We start from the raw sequence: 23,366 nt of genomic DNA on the forward strand, positions 1-23,366 counted from the left end.
AGTAATGTGCCAGCTTCATGTTCTGACCTTGTGCCTTATGCCCGCATGATCTGTCAGTGGTTACTGTGTGTCATGCCAGACTTCTTAGCCACTTGCGATGCTGCAACGCGACACACAGTAACTGAGCTGCTTTGGCACTTACTCCATTGTCTTTTGAGACTGACAGTTGCCATAAGGAGTGTACAAGGGTTAAGAGGCCTCCAAAGGCAGGGGGAACAAGGGGTAAGGATAAGCCATAGTCATAAGGTTGTTTGCTATTTATGTTAACTATTATGATGATGATGATTCAGTATTAATACAGCACTAGTGCCTTAGGAGGCCTCTTTGTGCTCCGTGCTCTGTCAACACACAGGGAGAGACAGTCCCATGCCCAAAGAGCGGATATTCTCTCTAGACCAGAGGCAGCAGGGGAACCAGAGGTCATACAGGTCGGTGGCGGAGCCAGAAGTAGAATCGAAGCCTTCTAAGTCCCAGTCCAGTACCCGATCCGCTGGGCCATACTACTGCAATAACTATAAAGGCAAAGCTGAAAAGATTATCTAATGTGTTAATGCGTTAGGGACAGAGGAGGAAGGCTCCATACTACAGTGAAATAGCCCAGTCTAATCTTGTTATTTGGTTACTTGATCCCACTTAAATAAATATATAAAACAAGCTAGGAGCAGGAGCAGAAGCAGCGCACTCCAGATTTCTGGGGATTTATATCAGGCTGAGTCAAGGATGTCTGCCAATTGCACTGACAATCTGTTCTCTTAGGTATCACGACTGGATGCCCCAGCCCCCTGCTAGGCCAGGAGGCAGGCTGAACAATAAAATGGGGGAAACTATGTGAAATGAACCTCAAGAGCCTGATTCTCCTCCCACTCACGTCTGTTTTATGCCAGCGTGGGGGGAACTCCACTTTATTCCAGATTTACATGTTTGCAAGTGAGAACAGAATCAGGCCTGACCTCCACTCCCAGGAGCTGAGAAATCCAATCCCCAGGCTTTAGTGCCTTCCAGGAACCCACCCCTTTGTATTATATCTCTTGATATGCTCGTATACAGGAGTCAGGGGTGTACCGAGGGAGACCTTTTGTATCATGTAGGTAGGGGCGAAAGTAAGTCGAGTGATTTACCGGTACGCTGGGGCCAGCTCTGGCCCCTAGAAGGGGTGGGGCCTAGGGTGGAAGGGGCGGGGCTGAGGGGGTTAGAGCCAGCCCGAGCCCACCCTGTAAGGTAAGTGCCCCCCCCTCCCCCACCGGGGTAGCAGCAGCAGCAGCCTGGGGCTCTGGGGCCTATTTAAAGGGCCTGTGGCTCCCCTGCTTCTACCGCCCCAGTCCTTTAAATAGCCCCCCGAGCCCTGGAGTAAATAGCAGCCAGAGCCCCACAGCCGCTACCCCAGGGCTCCAGCAGCGGGGCTCTGGAGGCAATTTAAAGGACCTGGGGCTCCAGCTACTGCTGGGAGCCCCAGGCCCTTTAAATTGCCCCCTGGGGAAGCCAGGCTGCCCCAGTACGGTGCACCGGCTCTTGCCGGTACGCCATACCAGGGCATACCAGCTTACTTTCACCTCTGCATATAGGCTCCAGTGTCATGGAACATCGGATGTGTTACCAGTGGGATTTTAGCCTTTGGGTTCTACTGTTGGTTGGGCACAGGGTTCACCTTCATTCTCTTGTCCTTAAATGTCTTTTATGTGTGTGCTATTAAACGGCTGCCAAGTGTCACCCTAGAGGTGGCTGCATTTCAATGGTGAAGGGAGGTGATTTTTGTCGGGCACCCTCTGGGTTGGGAAGCACAGCATGGAAGATTGTCAGACCCTTTTTTGTTACTTTATGCACCTGGAGAATCGGCCGCTTTCCTAAGGGTTAGACAAATTAAGACACAAGGAAATTAATGTCCCACCCCGCTTTACGTCCTCATGCAAAAAAAAAAAAACCTACAGACAAGGGACAGGAGAATGAAGAGGCTTTGAAGTTTACCTTGCTGGGTTTTCAGGTCCTCATTACAGAAGGACACAGAGTGAAGAGTGAACAGTGCCTCTAACCACGTGGCTTCTGGGCATGTGTAGAGCAGGGGATGCAGAGAGGCAGGGACTGCCACATGGGCAGGCTGCCTCTCTGTTGCTTCTCTCTCCATTCAGGAGCAGGGGTTCCACTGATTTACAGATTTACACTGATGTAAATGAGAGCAGAACTTAGCCCTCACTTTTTTTTTTCTTCTCTGAAGGGACTTTAAAGACAGCGGGGGAGGGGGGAGAAGTGGGATTTCTTTATAATCACGGATGCATTTAACCTCATCACACCCCAGTGCATTATTACACGCCTCCATTTTGCTGAGGGGGAAAACTGAGGCACAAAGCGGTTAAGTGACTTGCCTAAAATCACAAAAATGAATCAGTGGCAGAGCCTGGAATTAGAACTCCTGACTCCCAGTTTGGAGTTTTAATTGCAAGAATTAAATTTCTCTCTGAAGAGAAATTTGCAGACCCGCAACCAATTAATAACCACTGTAAAAGAACATTGCAACCTAGAAATGCTGACAGAGCACTTATAGAACTCATGGAGGGCACGGGGATCGCAGCTTAATTAATTTAGGTTTGGAAAGCATGAGATCCTTGGATGAAAGGCTCTGTATAAATGCAACATGTGATTATTACTCATAATATTATCTATTCTAGCTGTGTAGAGACAGTAACCCTAGACCAGTACCAGTGCGAGTCATTGCAGTGACACCCGCCAAAAGGAAAAGATTGGGGCCTGATTCTCGGTTGCACTTATGGCCAATTTACCTCACTCTGGCAACATAAAAGGGACTTAGAGTGGGTGGAAATGGCCCTGGGAGATTCTCTCTCCCACATGTGCAGACATGGTGTCTGGCTCTCTTCTGACTGCTTCCTCTCTTTGATGTAAGGGTTGGATTGGGTGTGGCTGGAGTGCACTGTGGTTACTCTCTGCTTCCTAGGGCTCATGGGAAGCACAGTGTAAGTTAGAGCAGCCTCAGGCCTGCTCTGTCTGACACCAGGGAGTGGAAAGGAGGCTTTGAGTCATGTAACCCAGTGGTGAGTGTCTGTTATAAGTCTCCCTGTGTGCTGATCCACAGAAGACACGCATTGCTATAGCCTCGAGCTACAGAGCCTTGGCTTTTTAGCCCATGTTTCAGCACCTCACCCATTCAGCTCTGGAGGTGACTGGTTCATTCCCCATTGTGTTGACCAAGAAGGCTGCTGTCACAGTCACCTCCGTACTGCTTCTGCATGGCCCATTCCCCAAGCTCAGAAATGGAGTAACTGAAAATGCGTCTTGGAAGCTTTATCTTCCTATGAAGGTGCATACAGGGGATTTGTACTGTCCTTTGTAATGGACTCTGTTTGCAATGTCATTAAAATTCCCCTGTTCTGCTGCAAGGAGCTTCTGATTGTGCCTCATAGGAGCTGCTTTTTCCCCCAGTCATCAACATAAAAAAGCCTTGTCACTTCCCCACAACAGGGTGGCCTATTTGTCGCACTGCTCCTCTGCTTACACCAGGCCCCTTGCTGCCTGGCTTTGAAGGAACCCTACCCAAAGAATCATGCTCTTAACTGAGAGCTCTTCCTTCCTGCTGAGCCGTGGCATGTGGAGATCACAGGAGCCAGTTTTCTGTCCTTGCCTCTCTCCTCTGACCATCAGCCAGTGCTTGGCAGCCACGCTGAGGACTAGAGATCTGGGGCGCGTCCTCTTCTTATTAAGATCCTGCATCTCAAAAGGCTTTGCATGAAAATGCCGTGAGTAGAAGGTGCATCTTGGAGAGACAGGTTGGGAAGTGAGAGAACTTCCCAAAGCTCTTTGCTAGGGCTAGGCTGAAGCATATGGCTCCTTGCATACACGGATTGCTACTGTCTGGTGTTCAGTGTAATTGCACATCTGGCTAACAGCCCTTCCAATTCAGACGTTGAAAAGGAGCTGCTGGTGACACTTACCAGGTTCCAATCCCTCCTCCCCCTTGCTGCCCTAATTAAGTTAAATATCAAGGTAAAACATTAAAGGTACTATAATAGACTTAATTAGACATTTATAACCCCCTGTCTAATCTGTTAGGGCATTCGTAACGCAAATAAATATAAATGAGCCTATGGAGGATGAGTTGCTAGAGGTCTGAGTAATAAACATATTTGTATCTTTCTCTGCAAGTGAGTTTAAATTGTTCCAAGTGGACTTAGAGTATTAAATTAGGCCTTATGCTCCTGAAATGTCTTGCAGTTCTGGGTGCAGTGAAATGCATCTTTAAACCTCCCAAAATAGTGAGTCAGGACCCCCCAAATCAAGAGTGGCTTAAAAACCTTGTGTTTTTTTTAAATTTAATGTTTGTGTTTATTTTAATTTGCTTTCCGATTTTTGAGCCTTTGGAGGCGGGGGTGGGGGCCCTCAGGTCATGTTTTTAAGCTCTTCACTGCAACCAGGAAGATAAAATGTGGACTTCTTTTAGTTAAATGAATGAGATTCTCATGTAATCGCTTGACTCGAGGAACTGGAGCTTTAAGTAAAACACCAAGTATTATTTATGAGAGCAGGTCACATTCTACCTAGCTGCAGAGACTGCAGCCATTTTGCTCTCATACAAATCCCACTGCAGACAGCATCTTAAGAGCTGCCAGAAGAAGCCATTTTCAGTGCAGAGCTCAGTTGTATTGGTCCTTCAAAACCCAGAAACTGTTACCTATTTTTAGGTGCTGTCTGCTGGCAGCTTATCCACTAACTGTGTGTGGACGTGTCCAGATACAGAGCACTCATGTAACACCTGTTACAGAAGAGAGATAAACATGCAGGGGGCCCAATTTACAGCTCCCTGCAGCCTCCAGTGCAAAAGACACCCACAAAAGCTGCAGGAGCCCCCTCCCTGCATGAATTTCCCCTGGTGGAGACCCTCTTCTTGTGTGCTCTTCCCCAGAAGGCCGTGGTGCAGGGGGTGTTCCAGGGTATGGCTGAATGTTTTTTGTGCCCTTGCAATTCAGATGGCCTGGTGGTGACCTCACGACTACCTTAACCTGCAGCAGGAACTCCAATGAGCTTTCCCTGTGCAGCCCCAGAATTAGGCTGGGACAAATCATCTCCCTGCTGTCCCAGCACTGAGCTCTGCAGCAACCAGAGACGAATCCAGGCCAAGGAAGACTGATTCTCTTCTTGCTTATTCCAGGCTTTCACAGGTTTCACTCCACTGGCCTCGATGGAGTTACTCCTGATTTACATGGGGGGGGCGGGGGTTGTGATCCAAATCAGGCCTCTACTCTTTGCATGCATATCTCGTTACAAGCAGCTTGCCTGTGCATCTGGGTTGGAAATCTGGCAAGAGCAGGCTTTTGATTTTTGTGCCTCTAGTCACAACCTGGAAGTACCGATTCAGCACATCCATATCCCCTTGAAACTGGAAGAGAGTAGGGAAGAATGTACAATGGGCCTGAACCAAAATCCCAAATCCATTCCCCTTCTCCTCCCCTCCTCCCCCCCACACACAAATGATACAGGATATGTAGGACTAGCTCAGCTGTACACATCAACCCACATGGCCTTAGAAATAAACACCTGTTCTGTTCTCTCCTGTACCTTCAAAATCACAGAAGCAAGTGAGTGGGTAACCCGAGGGAGGATGGTCTGTAGTGAGAGGACTGGAAAGGGACTCAGGAAATGTGTTGCTCTCCCACAATTTTCCTATATTACCTTGGGCAAGTCACTTAATCTCTCCGTACCCATCGGGGCTGGAACTGCGGGTGCTGCTGCACCCCCTGGCCTGAAGTGGTTTCCATCATATACAGGGTTTACAGTTTAGTTCAATGTGTCTCAGCACCCCCGCTATACAAATTGTTCCAGCCCCCCGTCTGTGCCTCAATTCCCCATCTGTGAAATAAATATAGTACCCCCTTTTTTATCCGCCTCACCATTTAAACTACAAATTCTTTGGGAGTAGGGCCTGTCAGTTACTGTGTGTTTGTACAGCCCCTAGCACAATGAGGCCCCAGTCTCAGATCCTCTGGGTACTGCCATCCTACAAGTCACAATAATATTTAGGCTCCTCTTTTACTTTCAAGTTCAAAGGCAGCCCAGGATCAGAGCAGGGGTGCTGCTGGTATGATAGAAGGTGAGCTAACAGAGCACAGTGTGTCCAGTAACAAACTGTTTTGCTTTCTGCACTTTTTAGGGCATCCCCCAAATGAATCCGTATTTTAAAATGCACAGATAGGTGTGCCCAGTGCAGCCGATCACCTGTCTACTCAGGCTGCTTTTGCCCACCTTGCAGCCGGTGCTGGAACATCCGACAGTGCCCCAGACAGGTGGGTTTTTGACAGATTCGTATGTGTGTGCACCCATTGGCTGTTGCTAAGGTATTAAAAATCTGGGCGATCGAACCAGCTGTAAGATGAAAAGAAAAACAAGGTACCTCACGCAGACAGTGCTGGGCAGGGAAAATCCGCTCAAAGGTGGTTTTTAAATACATCACTTCCCTTGGCTCTTTATGCATATGTCAGGTTGCATCTGATGGGCCTGATTCAACATGACGTGGCCCTCTGTGTGCCACCTGAGTGGGTACAAAGGGGATGTAGGGTAAGACCCCAAGGAATGCTCCACCAACAGCCCCGGGTGGAGGGGGAATTCTGGAGGAGCTGGGAATGGAGCAGAGGCCAGGTAGGGCCAAAGGAGGAAGGGGCATAGCTGCAGAAGACTTGCACCCTAGCCATTCTGTGCCTATGCAAAGGTCAATAGGAGACACTGTTGCAGGGTCACTTGGATGTGCCCTGGTGTTTATACCGACTTCCATGGTCCCTTAAGAGGGGATGCCCCAGCTGCATTTCCTTTGTCCCTGCATTGGCTCCTGCGGTCGCTTAGAAGTGGATTCTTTCCTATAACGAGGAGTGTCTTCCTGTAGTACCCCCCGCCCCTCTGAGTTTAATGACTGCATTCAGGTTAATGCCCTCGAAGTACTGTTACAGAGAGAGATGCACCAGGCTGGAATGGGCGTTGTTATTCTTCAAAGAGAATTGGTTTAATTGCAGTGACGGCACCAAATAACTCCAGCCGCAGAACTGGATTGGTGTGCTGGAGTTTTATGGAACAAAACCTGGGGAGGGGGGTGGTTTTGTTTTTGTCTTTTTCCCCCCCCCCTTTGCCTTGTTCAGTTCGTTTTCTTGTTTTGTCTCAAACAATAAACTGATCAATGAGCATCTGCCCTCGGCTCGTCGAGCTAATTGCAACTAGTGAAGTGAAGTTACCGAAAGTCTGAACTGTTATGGAGATTGCATTTGAGAAGGGAAAAAGGCTGGAATGGGGGGGTAGGGGGGTGGAGTAGGTTGACCAGATATCCTGATATTGGGAGCTTTGTCTTATGTAGACCACCTATTGCACCCCCACCCCTTCCAATTTTTGACAGTTGCTATCTGGTCACTCTAAAGATGAGATCATGACCAGGGAGCGCTGTGATTAATTTTGACTGGAGACTGACAGTGAATCAAGAGCTCCTGGGGCTTTGGGGGAGGTTTGGATTCAGATCTTTTAGACTGTAAGCTCTTTGCAGCAGGGGCTGTCTTTCCTGGGGTGTTTGCACAATCCCGGGCCCAACTGAGCCCTGATCTGGTTTAGATCCTTAGGTGCTCCCATAATATCAATAATAGATGGCGAAGATCTGGATCCATACTTTGGGTCCTCCTTGTGCAATGGGCTAGATCAGAGGCCTGAATTTCAACAGCTACAGGTCATCGGCTGGGATTGACTCCAGGACCTTGAGCACCAAAGCACAGACTCTGTTAAATGAAATAAAAGAGCAGCTCCCATTCCTTGGCAGTAGCCACAGACTGTTACCCTGTGTGCGGATGAGCAAGTAGTGAGGGATGCCATGCTCTTCTCAAGCATATTATGTGAGCACCCCTGAAACTCGGGGAAAGTTCCCATCTAGATCCAAGTTTTGTTTGGGTCAATTTCTATCACTGAAATAATATATTCGATATGCAAATGAGGCTCTCTCAGTGTAAGTTACATGGCTAATCACTTCTGCTACATAAGGCAGGGTGGGTCAATCTTAAGGTCAGAGCATGGAGCTTGGACATCTGACTTCTGTTCCCAGCTCTGCCACAATGTCACTGTGACCTTGAGCCAAGTGCTCATTCTCTCTGTGCCTCAGTTTCCCATCTGGAGAATGGGGATGATGATCCTTCCCTACTTCATCAGAGGGTTATAAGGCTATATCCATTGAAGACTATGAGGTGCTTAGACCCACTGTGTTGTGAGGGCCATATAAGTACCTAGATAGATGTGCAAGTGCAGGACTGTTTGATATGCACAATGTTCAGCCCATCATTTCAAAACTATTCTGTCCGCTGGGTGTTGTGGTTAAAGACTGGAGTCGCATCAAACTGATCCGTTCAGTTAGACTGGACAAATGTATTTAAAACCTCAACTTTTCTGTTAGGATTAAATGGCAATAGGGAATAGCACCACCGTTCTGCACCTTACAGGCATAAGCAATGTTCTCACGTTCAAAACAGATGTAGGGAGCCAGGGACTGCTGGAAAATCATTCACAGTTTAATTTTGAAAATAAGAAAGGCCGTTTCTGTACAGGTTGTACTGGCCTGAGGACTATTTTTGACAGACTCCGTCAAGCTCTCACTGAAGGTTCAGCTGCAGGTATATCTAGGTTCACCAGATCTTTAAATGAGCGAAGGATTAGAAAGTCTGATTTACTCTAGTGCAGGAGAGGCCAAAAGATCTGAGATAGGTTATGAATTATGATAGACTGGCCTATTCATTCGAGCTAAGTGTGGCATGAGAAAAAAAAATAGAAGGAAACCATGTACTCTTTGGAATCCAGAGTGGATTAAATGATAGGGTTTTGAAATGAATAAATGTACTTATGTAACCTAATGTTCACACACTGTTAAGTGCACAGATCTGCTCTGTATTTGTAATTCTGCAGCACCTCTAACACTAATTGACATAGAGTCCCAGGGCAATAACCCTACTTATAATTATAATCAAGTTTTTTGTTTTTACAATGGCTCTGAAATGCATTCAGGTCAAGTAGTGCATCTTACTTTTCCTCTGAATGTGCAGATCAGTGTATGAGAATCACAGGCCCCCAGTCACAGAAGCTGTGGGCCCCAGTTACCTTATATGGTTACAATACGTTTCTTAGCCTGGCATGCAGATGGGACCAAAGTAGGTTTTAAATGTGTCCCCGACTCATTCTAAAAACCCTGGGGGTAGTTCATGTTCTCAGCCTGATTCAGGGGCATGACTGAAATAAAGTTCAATTCTCTTTATAAGACCAGTTCACGTTTTAATGGCACCGGGCCCATCCATTTTGTGACTGGCCTCTGCAAACACAGTAGCTTTCTGAAGTGTCGATGGAAAGTGACGTGGTATTGGAAGGAAGAAATTAATAATTGGTTAGTCCTTCTCTTGGGCATGCCAAATCCATTAACAATACACATGCTAGAAGTGGATGGAAAACATGGGGGAGGCATTTCTAGGACAAATTTGATCCTTTCAGCAAGTATCTGAGTACTACAACATGCATAAGAACGTAAGAATGGCCATCCTGGGTCAGACCAGTGGTCTATCTAGCCCAGTATCCTGTCTTCTGACAGCAGCCAATACCAGATGCTTCTGAGGGAGTGAACAGAAGAGGGCACTTTATCAAGTGATCCACCCCATTCAGCCAGAAACTGAAATATTTCCATTCAGAAATGTGTCTGGTGACTCATGGGAGTTGTAGTTTGGGTGACTCATGCTCCCAGTCTCTTCTATAAGCTGGACTTCTGGGTCAGACTACATTTCCAATCATGCAACACAGCTGCCCTTCTTGGTGAGGGGAGATGGTGCATCATGGGAGTCCTTGCTGGTGGTTCATCTTGGCAGATTTATCTGACTAGGCTATGGAGGTGAATGGGAACGTGGTACAATGTGAACTGCAACTTCCATTGGTATTGCAGCATCCTAGCCAAATAATATTTTTGGAGTTTGTTTTTTTGATGAAAAATATAAATTTTCCATGGAGAACAGATGCTTAAACATTCATTTAATCTAGAACCCAATTTTCGGTCAAAAAACTCTTTCAAGAGAAAATTTTCATCTAATCTGGAGTTGTCAGTGCCACTTCTTGGCTAAAGCCAATATTCCATGCTGCCTTTCAAATAACTTGCGTGTGTGAAAGGCTCTTTGCATTACCACACGGAGACGGCAAAAACATGTGCGGTAGTTGTGGCTTTGGTCCGTGAATCCTGCTTTCTTCCCATCATATGTTTGATCTTTGGATGGATGAGCTTTTTAAGTATATTTGAAGGTTATGACAGACACTTGTAAACAGACAGATATTGATAAAAATGTGTCTTGGAACCAGATAGCTGCCTTTCTTGAAATCCAATTACTGCTGATGGCGACTAGCCCAGAACTACCAGCAAAATGAATTAAACCAAACAGGGATGGGGTGCCCTTAAAGAGAACGTGCTAACAGCCTTATTTTCCTTTCTTTTGCACTGGTGTAACTCCATTGGAGTTAATGGAGTTGCTCCTGATTTACACCAGATAGCGAGAGAAGAGAATCAGGCCCTATCTCTGCTTATAGGTTTGCGGTGGGCCTATTGGACCAAGAGTACCAGTGGAACGGCACTGAGGACCGTAGCCAAATGCGCGAATCTTGCCAGCTTCTCCACGCACCTTCCGAGAGGCTTGCTCCAAAAGAGACAGTTCAGCATGAAAGATTCCTGTTGTTTGCTGCACTGTAAATCATGCTGAAAAATGTAAATGGGAGAAGCAAAATAGGAATTAACTAGGTTCATGAAGATCTTATTTTTAAAGCCGATCTCGTGCACATGGGATAGAAACACATAACCCCATGGTTTTCAAAGGGATAGTGATTTGTAGTGATCCTCATTCCTAGGATCCAACGCGGGACATCTTTAAAGGGGCCTGATGTGCAGAGAGTGGGTATGCAGCACTTTCTGGAAATCAGGCCCTGTTAAGGCTTCTTAACTTGGACACCCAATAATGACAGCACCTAAAATCAGTTGTGTCTCTTGAAAATTTTGGCCAATATAACAAACTTTCTACTGGGCACATGTTCCCAACTAGACTCAGTTTGCGGCGATTTGGACCATGAAAATGGAAATCCTGTGGAATTTACCTGGTTTTATTCCACCCAGTCCAGGCTGTGAATTTCTTACCACTGCAATATCCACACAGATGCCGCATGCACAAGTGAATATTCCATTGGTTCCAGCTGAGAAGCTGTAATTCTCCATCGCTTGCTTGTCCGTAAGCTCGAGAGGAGTCTTGTCACTTTGGCTACATCTATGCTCTGCTCTAGGACGGTGATTCCGCAGCTCGGGTGCGCATACTCGTGTGAGCATAATGTTGCTGCAGTCACACAGGCAGCAGGAGCAGCCATACCCACAGGGTATGCCCATGCCAGGGTTCCCAAACTGTTTATACTCCCGCTAGCTCTCATTGAGCTAGAGCGGGTACGTATACACGTGCGGGGAACCAGACCGCTCGTGTAGACGTAGCCTGAGCATCTAGTGGAGACTGCAGCCATTGTCCTAATTAGGACGGATTTGTGCAGAGAGATGATTCACGTGTGGCAAGACCTGAGCTCGTGCTGATCTTCGTCTTTGAATGTGAGCTTGAAATGCAGTAATAGCAGAGACCACGGAGTTAGGTAAAAGGGTTGGAGTAGCAGAGAAAGGTGAAAGTAAGAGGATTTGGAAAAACAGAGGGAAGCTACATTTTCCAGGCGCTTGGAATAGGACCGGAAGGAGAGCTCTGGTGGTCAAGGCTCAGGTGATCTGGTTTCAATTCCCCGATCTGCCACAAACATCTCAGGCACATCATTTAGTCTAATTCAATGTCCCTATCCCCACACAGAGTAATGCTTTCCGTCTATCTTGCCTGTTTAGATTGTAAATTCCCTTAGGCAGGGACTGTGATGAGCAGTGTCTAGCACGATGGGGTCTTTAGGAACTACTGTAATACAGACAATAACAACAAAGCCAACCTATTCACACCTGAGGTTTGTACAGTGTTTTGCTAGCATTATTGGCTCGGTGCATACTCCCATCACCATGGGACGTTAATGCATCTAACTTCCCATGGTTTCCTTGGCGGACGTGCAGAATGACTTTGCCGCTTCACCTCAGCTGGGGAAACAACGTGTTTCATCTCTGTGTTTGGAAGAGGTCGCTAACGTCATATCCTTGTGGAAGATACGAAGGCACCTTAAGAGGATGCCATCCTGGCCCCGTTCATCACTGAAGATAATGTGGTGACACTGCAGACAGAAGAAATGCTTACATTTTGATAAAAGCGGCAAAGAGTTTACGTTTTGATGTCCTTTGTTGTACACACCTAAAAATAATCATAAGAACCTGCTCTTGAGAACGAAGCACTCTTAACGTCAGGGAATATGTAGTCATTAACAACTGAATTCACTTCCCTGCTAACCCCCTCTGAGTGCTCCTCAAAGGTTGTGAAGGTAATATCTGTGTTTGGTATTAGGGAAAATCAAACTAAACAGCTTCATTTACCGGTAGTGCTTGGAAACACCAAGAAAGGGAGCTGAATCTTTTTGTAGGAAAACATGAATCGAGAGCTCCACAGAATTTTTTTTTTTAATTTTCAATATTTGAAGTGGAAGTTCTGGTTCTAATTCAACTCGCGCGCTGAAGTTTCCACACATGGAGAAATGGTGCTATTATAAAGCTCAGAAGCCAAGGTTGAAGTACAGAGCAGAGCACAAAGAGAGCAGTCTTCAGATGCAAGCATGGCTTTCAGAGAAGAAGCCAAACTGAGGAGAGGCAATTCCCAATCACACTTCACCTGGATCTCTCTCAGTCCTTCCCTTAGGAGCTTGTGTTCCATGCAGGTGCTTGGTTTCTAGCTTTATGTTGTCAATAAAACCCAACTCACTTGTGGCAAGCAGGGGATTAATGCAGATTTCAAAGACTATATTTAGAAGTAATTTAGCTATCACTCAAAGGGGAGGAGGACTTGTGGCACATTAGAGACTAACTAATTTATTTGAGCATAAGCTTTCATGAGCTACAGCTCACTCCGATGAACTGAGCTGTAGCTCACGAAAGCTTATGCTCAAATAAATTTGTTAGTCTCTAAGGTGCCACAAGTCCTCCTTTTCTTTTTGCGAATACAGACTAACACGGCTGCTACTCTGAAACCTGTCAAAGGGGAGGGGAGATCTGAGTTGCTTATTCATACCAACTGCATGTTCTATGCATAGAGAGATTTATTTACCCTAACCAGGTCTCTTCCCATCACGCTTTCAGACCTCAAACAAAAAATTTGTTTCCTGAGCAGCAAAGATAAAAGGGGGTTGAATTTTGGTGAAGGGAGGAGCAGGGAGGCAGGTAGCTGGCTGGCTAATGAGACAGACCACTAAAGTTGGACTGATCGGATGGGAGGAAGTGATACATACCATGATAAGCAGAGGGATAGGAGACAGCTGGATGACAGTATTTTTTTTCTCGTGTTTTTTGATGATGCAGGTGTTCAGTGTAGGGTTGTTGTTGCTTTTTTAAAAGCTTGCTTCCAAAACAAGGAATGAAGCCCCTCACTAGAAGTTAAATTTATCTTATCACCACTCATTTAAAGAACAAAGTGGGTTTATTAGTTTAATAGATTTTTTCTGTTTTATGAAGGTGCAGTGCTGATGGTTACCCCTTTTGGCCCACATGGCTAGCTAAAATCTGGGGTCTTGCAGGTTGTTCCCGTTGGGAGGAGAAATTGATCATGGAGTCTTTTTCCTTTCCTGCCATCTTGTTTGTTTACAAAGAACGTACAAAGTCACGATACCCTGAATGCAGGAGGAACCAAACAATTAGGAGGCAGTTTGCTTGGTCACAGCACCAAACTTCTTTCAGCCAGTACCCGCTAAAACTCATGCTCTCAGGGTTGTGCTACCAGCTGCTGCTTCAGGCTGTGTCTTGATTTCTGCCCTCACTGTGTCTGTCCCCTCGTGTGCACCCCTTTCACCCAGATGGTTTGAATTCCTGAGCAGATTCACATATCCCTTGGTTCTGGGCAGTGAAATGTGCTTGACTGTCTCTTACAGCTATCTTAGATAAAGGGCAGCGGTTAAATCTATAACAATATTATTGTTTTATACCATTGTGCTAGGCACTGTACATACATACAGGAAGAGATGATCCTTGCCATGAAGAGTTTACAGTCTAAATTGACAAGACAGGTGGGAGAATGGAAATATTATTCCCGCCATTTTCCAGATGAGGAGTTGAGGCACGGAGAGAGATGAAGCAGTTTGCCCAAGGTCACAAAGGAAATAATGCATCACAGCCAGAAATTCAACCCAAATCGCTTTGAGTCCCACTCCCAGGCCTGAACCTCCTTTAATATAGAGATGGGGCTGCCATGCTGGAGAGCCACATCTGGGAATCAATTCTGAATTTTCTGTATCTAAACTTCGGAGAGCTGTTTTTCACTCCCTGGGCTTTTTATCCTGCTGGCAACAAACTTGGCCAAACGGTTGTGACTGGGAAGGACACCGAAGTGGGAATTTATTGTTGAGGGTGTGTTGTGGGTAGATGCCACCATGTTTTCTCAACTCCGCTAACCTAGCCAGGTCTCTCTTGCTTGCATTATACGAGGATCTGACTAGGTTGTTGTATCAAATGAGGACTAGAGATGAAGGGTGATTTTGGAGTTAAGGCACGGGACTGGGACTCGAGATTCTCTCCGCCACAGACTCTCTGTGGGACTTTGGGCAAGTCACGCAATCCCTCTTTTTCTCAATTCCCTATCTTTAAAATGGGGGGCGGGCTAGGAGTTTGCAATATTTCCTTTCTGCCACTCTTTGTCTGTCCTGTCTGTTTAGATTGCAAGCTCTTTGGGGAAGAGACTGTCTCTTACTGTTTCCCTAGAATGGAATACAATCCAATGGGGACCTGAGGGCAGGAGTCGAAATGGGAGTGAAATCCACTGGGATAATATCTCCAAGGGATTTGGGACATGCTGATGGGGATTACAGCTCTCTGGGTTTGAGTGCACAAATGCGGTAAGTGTCATTGTGCAAAGGTGCATGAATTTTTGGTATACACAAGTGGGCCCTAACCCTTTGGATATATGTCCCTCTGCTATCTTGACCTCCACCTAAAGGTCTTAAATAATTGCTCCCTGTTCTCTCCCCCGCTTCTTGCATTTCCCAAGAAGAGATTTCATTTCAGATAGCACTGCCAGAGCCTCACACTTTTTAGGGGCATTTATCAAATGGAATTACCAGAAACAATCATTGTACTGTAATAACATAGAGCGCTAGGGGAAGGAGATTAATTGCAAAGCTGTAATTCAGCTGAGGGAGGGTATAGACCGGGAGAGGGAAATTTGAACAGTTCAGCAGTAATAATAAGCACTTATCATAGTACTTTTCATCCTAGGATCTAAATCCACTTGTCAAATGGTAATTTCCTAGGGTTCACAATCCCACTGTCAAGTAGGTTTTAATAGACCTTTCTTACAGATGGGGAAACTGAGGCACGGAGCCAGGCCGTGATGTATCTAAGCTCATATACCAGGTTACTGTCAGAACTGGGACTAGAACCCAGGAGTCCTGACTCTAGTCCTTGCTCTCAGTGGAGAATAGTCCTTTCAATTCTATTGCAGCTCTTCCATATTCAGACAATAAAATTAAATGACTTGCCTAAGGTCACTCAGGAAGTCTGTGGCACAGCCAGGAATTGATTCCAGCTTGCCCGGTATTCAGGCTGTTGCCTTCACAGCAATACTATCCTCCTTTACTGGCTTCTGTCGGTCTGCATCCATTTACACCCACTGATAAGCTAGCCCACTATCTGTAACACAGTCTATTGAACACCTCTAGATAATTTAGAATGGAGCTGGGGCGGGGAGTAGCGAGTGTGGGAGGGATAGGGCAGGAAACTGTGTGGTGACCCCAAACCAAAGAGCATTTTTCATTCTAAGACAGGGGTTCATGTTTCTTACAGTGATTGCCGGGGAGGGCTAATTCCGACGACTAATTGCAAAATTTTTCTGTAGATGTAAGCAGTTGATTAATGACAGTTAGTAATCGACACCATGGAAACAAGGTCAAACCCAAGAACGAGACCCAATAAGAGTCACTTTCCCAAAAGTCATGTCAAAATTATTGCCAGGGAGCAGCTTTTTAAAACATAAATAAATAAATAAATGAAATAGAGGCATCTGACGATGAGCTGTCTGACTTATGTAAATGCACAGGTATCTATGGGCTTTGACCTTTTTGCAGATGCAATTTAGCATTCAAGACACTGCTGTCTTGCCTACAAAGTCAAATTAGATGCTTGCTACTGCAACTGATAGCTGATCTCCGATCTGCTTCCAGAATAGGCAGTACAGCAGGTAGGCAGAGCTGTTTGCTACAAGAACAGGAAGCCACGTTTGACATACAAAGAGCTTGAAGGGTTGTGAATCAATTCTGATTAACAGTACACTTCATAGATGTATCTACAGGCCTGATCCTCAGTGGCATTCTGTGACGGTGCAAAATGGTTTAGGTGGAAATGACTCTCTGGGGCAATGCCCCCATCCCACCCTGGCTGGTTTACTACCAGCATAAGGGCTGTCTTCCAGCCCTGCTCCCAGCCTCCAGGACACAGAGCAAACTGAGGGTGTGGCCCCATGGCACAGTACTACAGCTATTCTCTGCTTCCCAGGGTCCACAGGGGAATCAGAACAGAAGGTAGTGCAGCCCTGAGGCTGTTCTAACTTACGTAAGCCAGCAGCTGGGAAGGCCCCAGAACAGGTGCAAAGGTGACTTCCCTTCTCCAGCACAAGAAAGCAATAGCAGAGAATGAGCCCCTGTGTGTTGTGAAATGGATTGCTGAAAGGTTTTGCAGAGACAGGCTAATCCCACCCCCCTGGAGATCATTGGGAGTCTGTCCATTGACTTCAGTAGACCATGGATCGGGCCCCCAGATGCCCCCTGTTCCTTCCATTTGCAAACTCCATCAGATCCACGTAAGGAATAAAATAAAATTCTCTTCTCCACAGGACGGTCTAAGCCGCGACCATTTGCTGGAGGCTGCTCTAGTTCCCAAAGTGCCCTGACAATGTGCCGGGGGTGGGGTGGGGGGGAAGCCGATCATGTTATGACAAGTCATGATCCAAACAGCTGCATCCGCCTCGACTTCATGGCGAATCAATGCCTGTAATAGTAAATGGACATGACTTGCTGGAGGACCACTTGCTCTTTCTGGCCCTCCTCTGACTGCAACATCTGAATAAGTCCCCACCATGAGACCTTGTCTCTGCAGCTGGAAGTTGCATAGCTGGTTTACTGTTGCTTTCCCCAATGGGCCTGATGCCCTGCCTCCCTGGCTAGTGCAGGGCTGACTCAAGACTTCTGCACCATCTCTATTCCCAGCCTCCATGCAGAGGGGCTGGCACAAGGTCCATGCACCACTCCAGCCCCATTCTGCTTGCTTAACTGAGACTTAAGTGGTGCATAGCCTGTCTGCACTAGCGCTTTTGTGCCTAGGTGAAATTCCTCCTGGATGCATAGGAAATGCCCACTGGAAATGGAGCGCCAGGTTCTCCACAGCCTGGCACACCTTGCTTAGCTACTGACACCTCTGCAAAGTGGGCTGGTGTCAGTGAGTGGAGGTTTCTTATTTGGTCTGTTCTAGGGCCACTTTCTCTTTGGTAGTGATTTACACCGATGTTTTTCTATATTAGGTGGGACGAAAACATGGGGCGTGATTCTCCAACACTCTGCAGGTGACATTGACTGGCACCCCTGTGAAAAGAGGTGTAGAAGTAAGTGACTAAGAAGCAGCAGAAAAATCACACTCTGTATCTTCCTTCTCCCTTGCACTGCAAAAGGCCACGGGTGGCCAGATTCCAGTCTCACTTACATCAGCATGAATCCAATAGCTTCATTGGAGTTGTTCTGGATTTACACCGATAACTGAGAGCAGAATCTGGCCCTATTCCCCTTCCCTAACTCCTATGTTTATTGCCAGGAGCCAAATCTCATCTGGTGTAAACTGATGTCATTCCAGTGCTCTGCAGCTTGTGAAGTCATTTACCTTCAATGGAACTACACCAGTTTACACCAGGAGATAATTTGGTGCCAGGTATTTTGTTATATTCAATTCTTCACTTCTCTGAACTGTTTTGCTTCTGTCCCAGCTTCCAAATCAGGTGCTTTTATGCACTTTGAATCTGGCTAAGAGCACTCAAAATGGATCCAGCTGTGCCTCCTTTGCTCTTTAATGGCTCAGTTCAAACACAGGTTTTGTGTTTAATGCTTCATTATTTTTTTCCCCATTGTGTGACCGTTTGTAAACTGAAGATGAATTGCACAATCTGTTCTTCCTGAGCTTAAGGAGAGGACAAACCTCGGAGGATGATTTGGAAACTCCATTCCTTCAGTCTGAAAATAACGTTTATTTTGTTGGAGTGGCTTTTACACATTGACATCTGACCACTTATTGCTACTGGCTTCATGTAACTGAGTCCTGAGCTTGTGCAGCCTGGTAAATTTCATTCACTGGGTCCCCATGCTTTGTTGCACCAGCTCCCCAGAGTATGGTGTGCTGGGGGAGGGAGGGAATCTATCCATAGAACACTGCACGTCATCTGTTCTCAGCCACCAATGGCCCTATGGGGGCATGGGCAGTCTGAGCATAAGTTACAGCATCCCTAAAGCTGCTATAATTTATACCAGGGGAATGAACTGATTCCTGAATAGCCCCAAAATACGGGATGGCAAAGGTGGGGTGAGGCAACCTTCGTTTCTGTGCAGGAATGCAGCAGCAGACCCCAGTGGCTCTTGTTCCCCCAGGAACTTTCATGATTTTTATGGTGATTTGCTTCTGTTATGGACAAATTTTGGAGTAAAAAAACAAAAATGGGTGTGTTGACTTCAATGAACCATAGCAGTTAAGGCACCATGTCTGTCTTACTAGTTGACTTTAAATATTTCAATAATCACAGAATATCAGTGTTGGAAGGGACCTCAGGAGGTCATCTAGTCCAACCCCCCATTTGCTCAAAGCAGGACCAATCCACAATTTTTGCCCCAGATCCCTAAATGGCCCCCTTAAGGATTGAACTCACAACCTTGGGTTTAGCAGGCCAATGCTCAAACCACTGAGCTATCCCTGCCCCCATTAGTTTAGTCATCATCAATATTTAACTGTTTAGAAAAGGGACTTTCACATTAGGAAAGCATTTCTAATCTACCAAGCTTGAAAGCATAAATCGTTTTCACCTTTCACACAATCTTTAGCATGTTTCCCACTTGCAATCTCTTGAAAAAGCCTCTTGTTCAAACCTTTATTTTTCTCCCTGAAGATTTATGGAAGGCAAATGCACAGGAAATAAATATTGCGTCGAATTGTAATAAATATTTTTTTAAAAGGTAAACTGAAATGGTTTAAGTCAGAGCTCAACATTTAAAAGCAAAATGTTCCTGCAGGTAAAGGCTTGTTTATGCATTCATATTTATGTATCGTGTTTATATTGTTTGTGTTTCTGTTTAACACACTATTAATATGTTTGATACATCAAAGATGTGCTCACAGCTGGACAAGATCTCTGCCACAATGAACTTACACTTTAGGGATAGTTGATGACTCTAGGGTTGGTAAGAAGTCAGCATACTTTGCACTTCTACAAAGTAAACCAGATCTCTGGGGGGGGCGCAAATTTCAATTTGGAGGACTTGGGATTGTACGTGGAAGTCTGTTTACTTTTGTGGCTCCCATTACCACAGTATCTGAACAGTCTTTAATTTATTTACCCGCACAGTACACCTGTGAGGTAGGGCAGCCCTTTATCCCTATTTTTCAGGTGAGAAACTGAGGCACAGATAAACAAAATGATCTCTGCCAAGTCACACACGAAGTCTGCAGCAGATCTAGGAATGGTGGTGGGGGGTGTCCCAACTCCCAAGCTATTCCCCTAGTCACTGGACCATCTGTCCTCTGCTGGTTTGCGGAGGCAGCACGTGCCTCAGTTTCTCCAACCAGAGGTGACATGACTTGCCCGAGGTCCCACAGTGAAGTGTTGCCAAATCTCACTATTTTGATCACGAGTCTTGTGATAATTGGTGCTCTGTTGAAAACTTCCAGCTCCTGGAGTCATATGATTGTGTGAAACTCTATACTTTGTTGGTGTTTTTGTTTGTTTGTTTTTGTAAAGTAAGTTTCTAGTCCTGGTGATTGCAAAGGAAAACTTGAGGAAGTGACCCCTAAATAGGACAAATAAGAATCCAACATTTATTTTTGATTTTAGGCCAATCTCATGAATTTGGAGCGCCTAATATAGAGCCTGCCTGGCTCTTGTTTTGAACACCTGGGGTTGGCAGCACTGCAGTGAGACTGTGGCCGCGCTAGGAAGGGGATCTAGGAGTCTGAGTTCCTGGTGCTCTTCTCTAGCCATTCTCTTTCCCTAGCACATGGGGAAGGAGTCATCAACATCCCCCTCTCCTTCACGAATTCAGCAGTCTTAAAGGATGCACTCTCTTTGTAAATGCAGTATCTGCAATGACACGCTATGTTCTTAGAAGAATGTATTAATTTGTCTCTCCTGACAAAAAGCTATTAAACTATACAGGCAAGATTCTCTTTGTCTTACCCTGGAGGCTTTGTCCACAGAGCTGAGGAGCAGGCAAAATATTTTCACTTATTAAAAACAAATGTCTGAAAATAGCGTTAGCTCACCTTCTCTCCGGCGGGATCCGTATGATGCAGAGGAAAATAAACCACTAGCCCAACTGGAAACAACAAATACACTTTTTTTTTTTTTGGTTCGTTTGTTTGTTTGTTCTGTCTGCCTGCAGTTGCCGCTCTAAGAGTGTATTTAATCTGCGATACATACTCCAGCATAGCAACATCCACTCATGTTTCCGGATGGCCGAGCCCTTATTTACTGATAAAATAGCTAAAAAGATATATATCTTCCTCCCAGTGGCGGAGCAAGGCCTGTAGACCCGAATAGGCACTAACCCTTTTACACAGGCTTGGGGACTGACCAATCCGAAGTGTGTTGAGAGGAAAAATGTTATGACACTGGATCAGTACATCAGGAGACCTGTGTTTGGTTTGTAGCTTTGCCACAAACCCCCTGTGTGACCCTGAGAAAATCACTTAATCTCTACGAGCTTCGGTCCCCCACCTGTAAAAGGGGATGACAGTGCATTGTCCATCCTGGCTATTCAGATCGCAGGCTCTTGGAGCTTGGAATTGTCTCTCGTTATGTGTATGCGTGGCACTCAGCACCAGGGGATGCTGGTTTTGGGTCTTTAGGTGCTACTGTATGTAACACAACAACAAATGAATGCATTGGCAGGGCATACTTGTGGGTAGAATTGTATCGTTTTATTCAGTAGCAAATGAAAAAGTCTTTCCTCATTTGATTCTCCTGTGGTGACTTCTGAGGTTTTGGGCTCAGTCTAGTTCTGGGTAGAAAGACAACAGGGCCTCAATAAGCCAGAACTTCTCATGCAGAGATCTCAAAGGGAGGCAGGTATCAGTAACTCCATTTCACAGAGGCCACGGAGATGGGATGGGATTTGCCAGCAGGCTGACATTAGAGGCAGAGGCGTGGTCTCCTGAGTCCCCATCTATCCCCTTATCTACCTAACCCCATAGAGACAGACAAAGACAGATTTCATGAAGCCTGTGCCACAGCTGGCTCGATGCAGCACCTCCTGGCAGGTTCCCCCTCAACCTTCTCTTCTCAAGACTAAACATGACGAATATTTGTTAACCTTTCCTCGGGTCACTTATCATTTTTGTTGCTCTCCTTTGGACTCTCTCCAATTTGTCCACATCTTCCTTAAAGTCTGGCACCCAGAACTGGACAAAGTACTCCAGTTGAGGCCTCACTAGTGCTGAGAAACGGGGCAATTACCACCCGTGTCTTACAGGCGACACTTCTGTTAATAACAGAACGATGTTAGCCTTTTTTCGCAATGGTGTCACATTGTTGAGTCCTGTTCAATTTGTGATCCAGACCCTTGTCAGCAGTACTATCCCCTAGCCACTAATTCCCATTTTGGAGTTGTGCATTTTATTTTTGTTTCCTAAGTGTAGTACTTTGCCATAGTCTTTACTGAATTTCATCTGGTTGATTTCAGACCAAGTTTCCAACTTGTCAAGGTCATTTTGAATTCTAATCCTACTCTCCAAAGTCCTAGCAACCTCACTCAAGTTGGTGTCATCTGCAGATTTTATAAGCATACTTGCCACTTCATTATCTAAGTCATTAATGAAAATATTGAATAGTACTGGAGCCAGGACAGACTCCTGCAGGACCGACCCCACTAGATACATTTCTCCCCATTTGACAGCTAACCATGGAGAACTACGCTCTGAGTACTGTCTTTCAACCACTTTTGCATTCATCTTATAGTAATTTCATCTGGATCACAGTTTCCTAGTTTGCTTATGAGACTGTCATGTGGGACTGTGTCAAAAGCCATACTAAAATCAAAATCTATCTTGTCTATAGCTTCCCTGCTATCCGCCATTAGGTTCATTTGACAAAAATTGTTCTTGATGACTATTCCTTATAACCCTGTCATCCTCTAGGTGCTTACAAATTGGTTGTTTAATAAATTTGTTCCAATATCTTTCTAGGTATTCAAGTTAGGCTGTCTGGTCTATAGTTCCCTGGGTCCTCTTTGTGTTCCTTATTAAAGATAGGTACTATGATTGGCCAGTACTCGGGGACCTCAGCTGTCCTCAAAGATAATCACTGTCTGGAGACTGCTTCAGTGAGTTTCTTAAGTACCCTATGGTGAATTTCATCAGGCCCTGCTGACTTGAATACATCTAACTTATCTAAATATTCTTTAACCTCTTCTTTCCCTATTTTGGTTTCTGTTCATTCCCCTTTGTTGTTAATATTAATTGTGTTGAATATCTGGTCATCATTAACCTTTTTAGTGAAGACTGAAGTAAAATAGACATTAAACACCCTAGCCTTTTTGATGTCATCAGTTAAGCTCTCCTTTATCTTTCTCTTGCTCCTAATGTTTTAAAGAGTCTATTTTTATTGCCTTTTACATCCCTTGCCAGGTGTAACTCATTTTGTGTTTTAGCCTTTCTGATTTTCTCCCTACATGCGTGTGCTATTCTTTGGAACTCCTCCTTAGCAATCAATCCATGTGTCACTTTTTGTAGGATTCCTTTTTGATTTTCTGGTAATTAAAGAACTCCTGATGGAGCCATATTGGTCTCTTACTATCCTTCCTATCTTTTCTTTGCATCGAGATCATATTAAAGGCACAACTGCAAACTATCTCCTTGAGAAACTGCCAACTCCCCTGAACTCCTTTATCCTTAGATTTTCCTCCCATGAGACCTTACCTACCAGTTCTCTGAGTTT

Source organism: Eretmochelys imbricata, chromosome 19 (assembly GCF_965152235.1).
Source record: "Eretmochelys imbricata isolate rEreImb1 chromosome 19, rEreImb1.hap1, whole genome shotgun sequence".
NCBI classification, from domain to species: domain Eukaryota; kingdom Metazoa; phylum Chordata; order Testudines; family Cheloniidae; genus Eretmochelys; species Eretmochelys imbricata.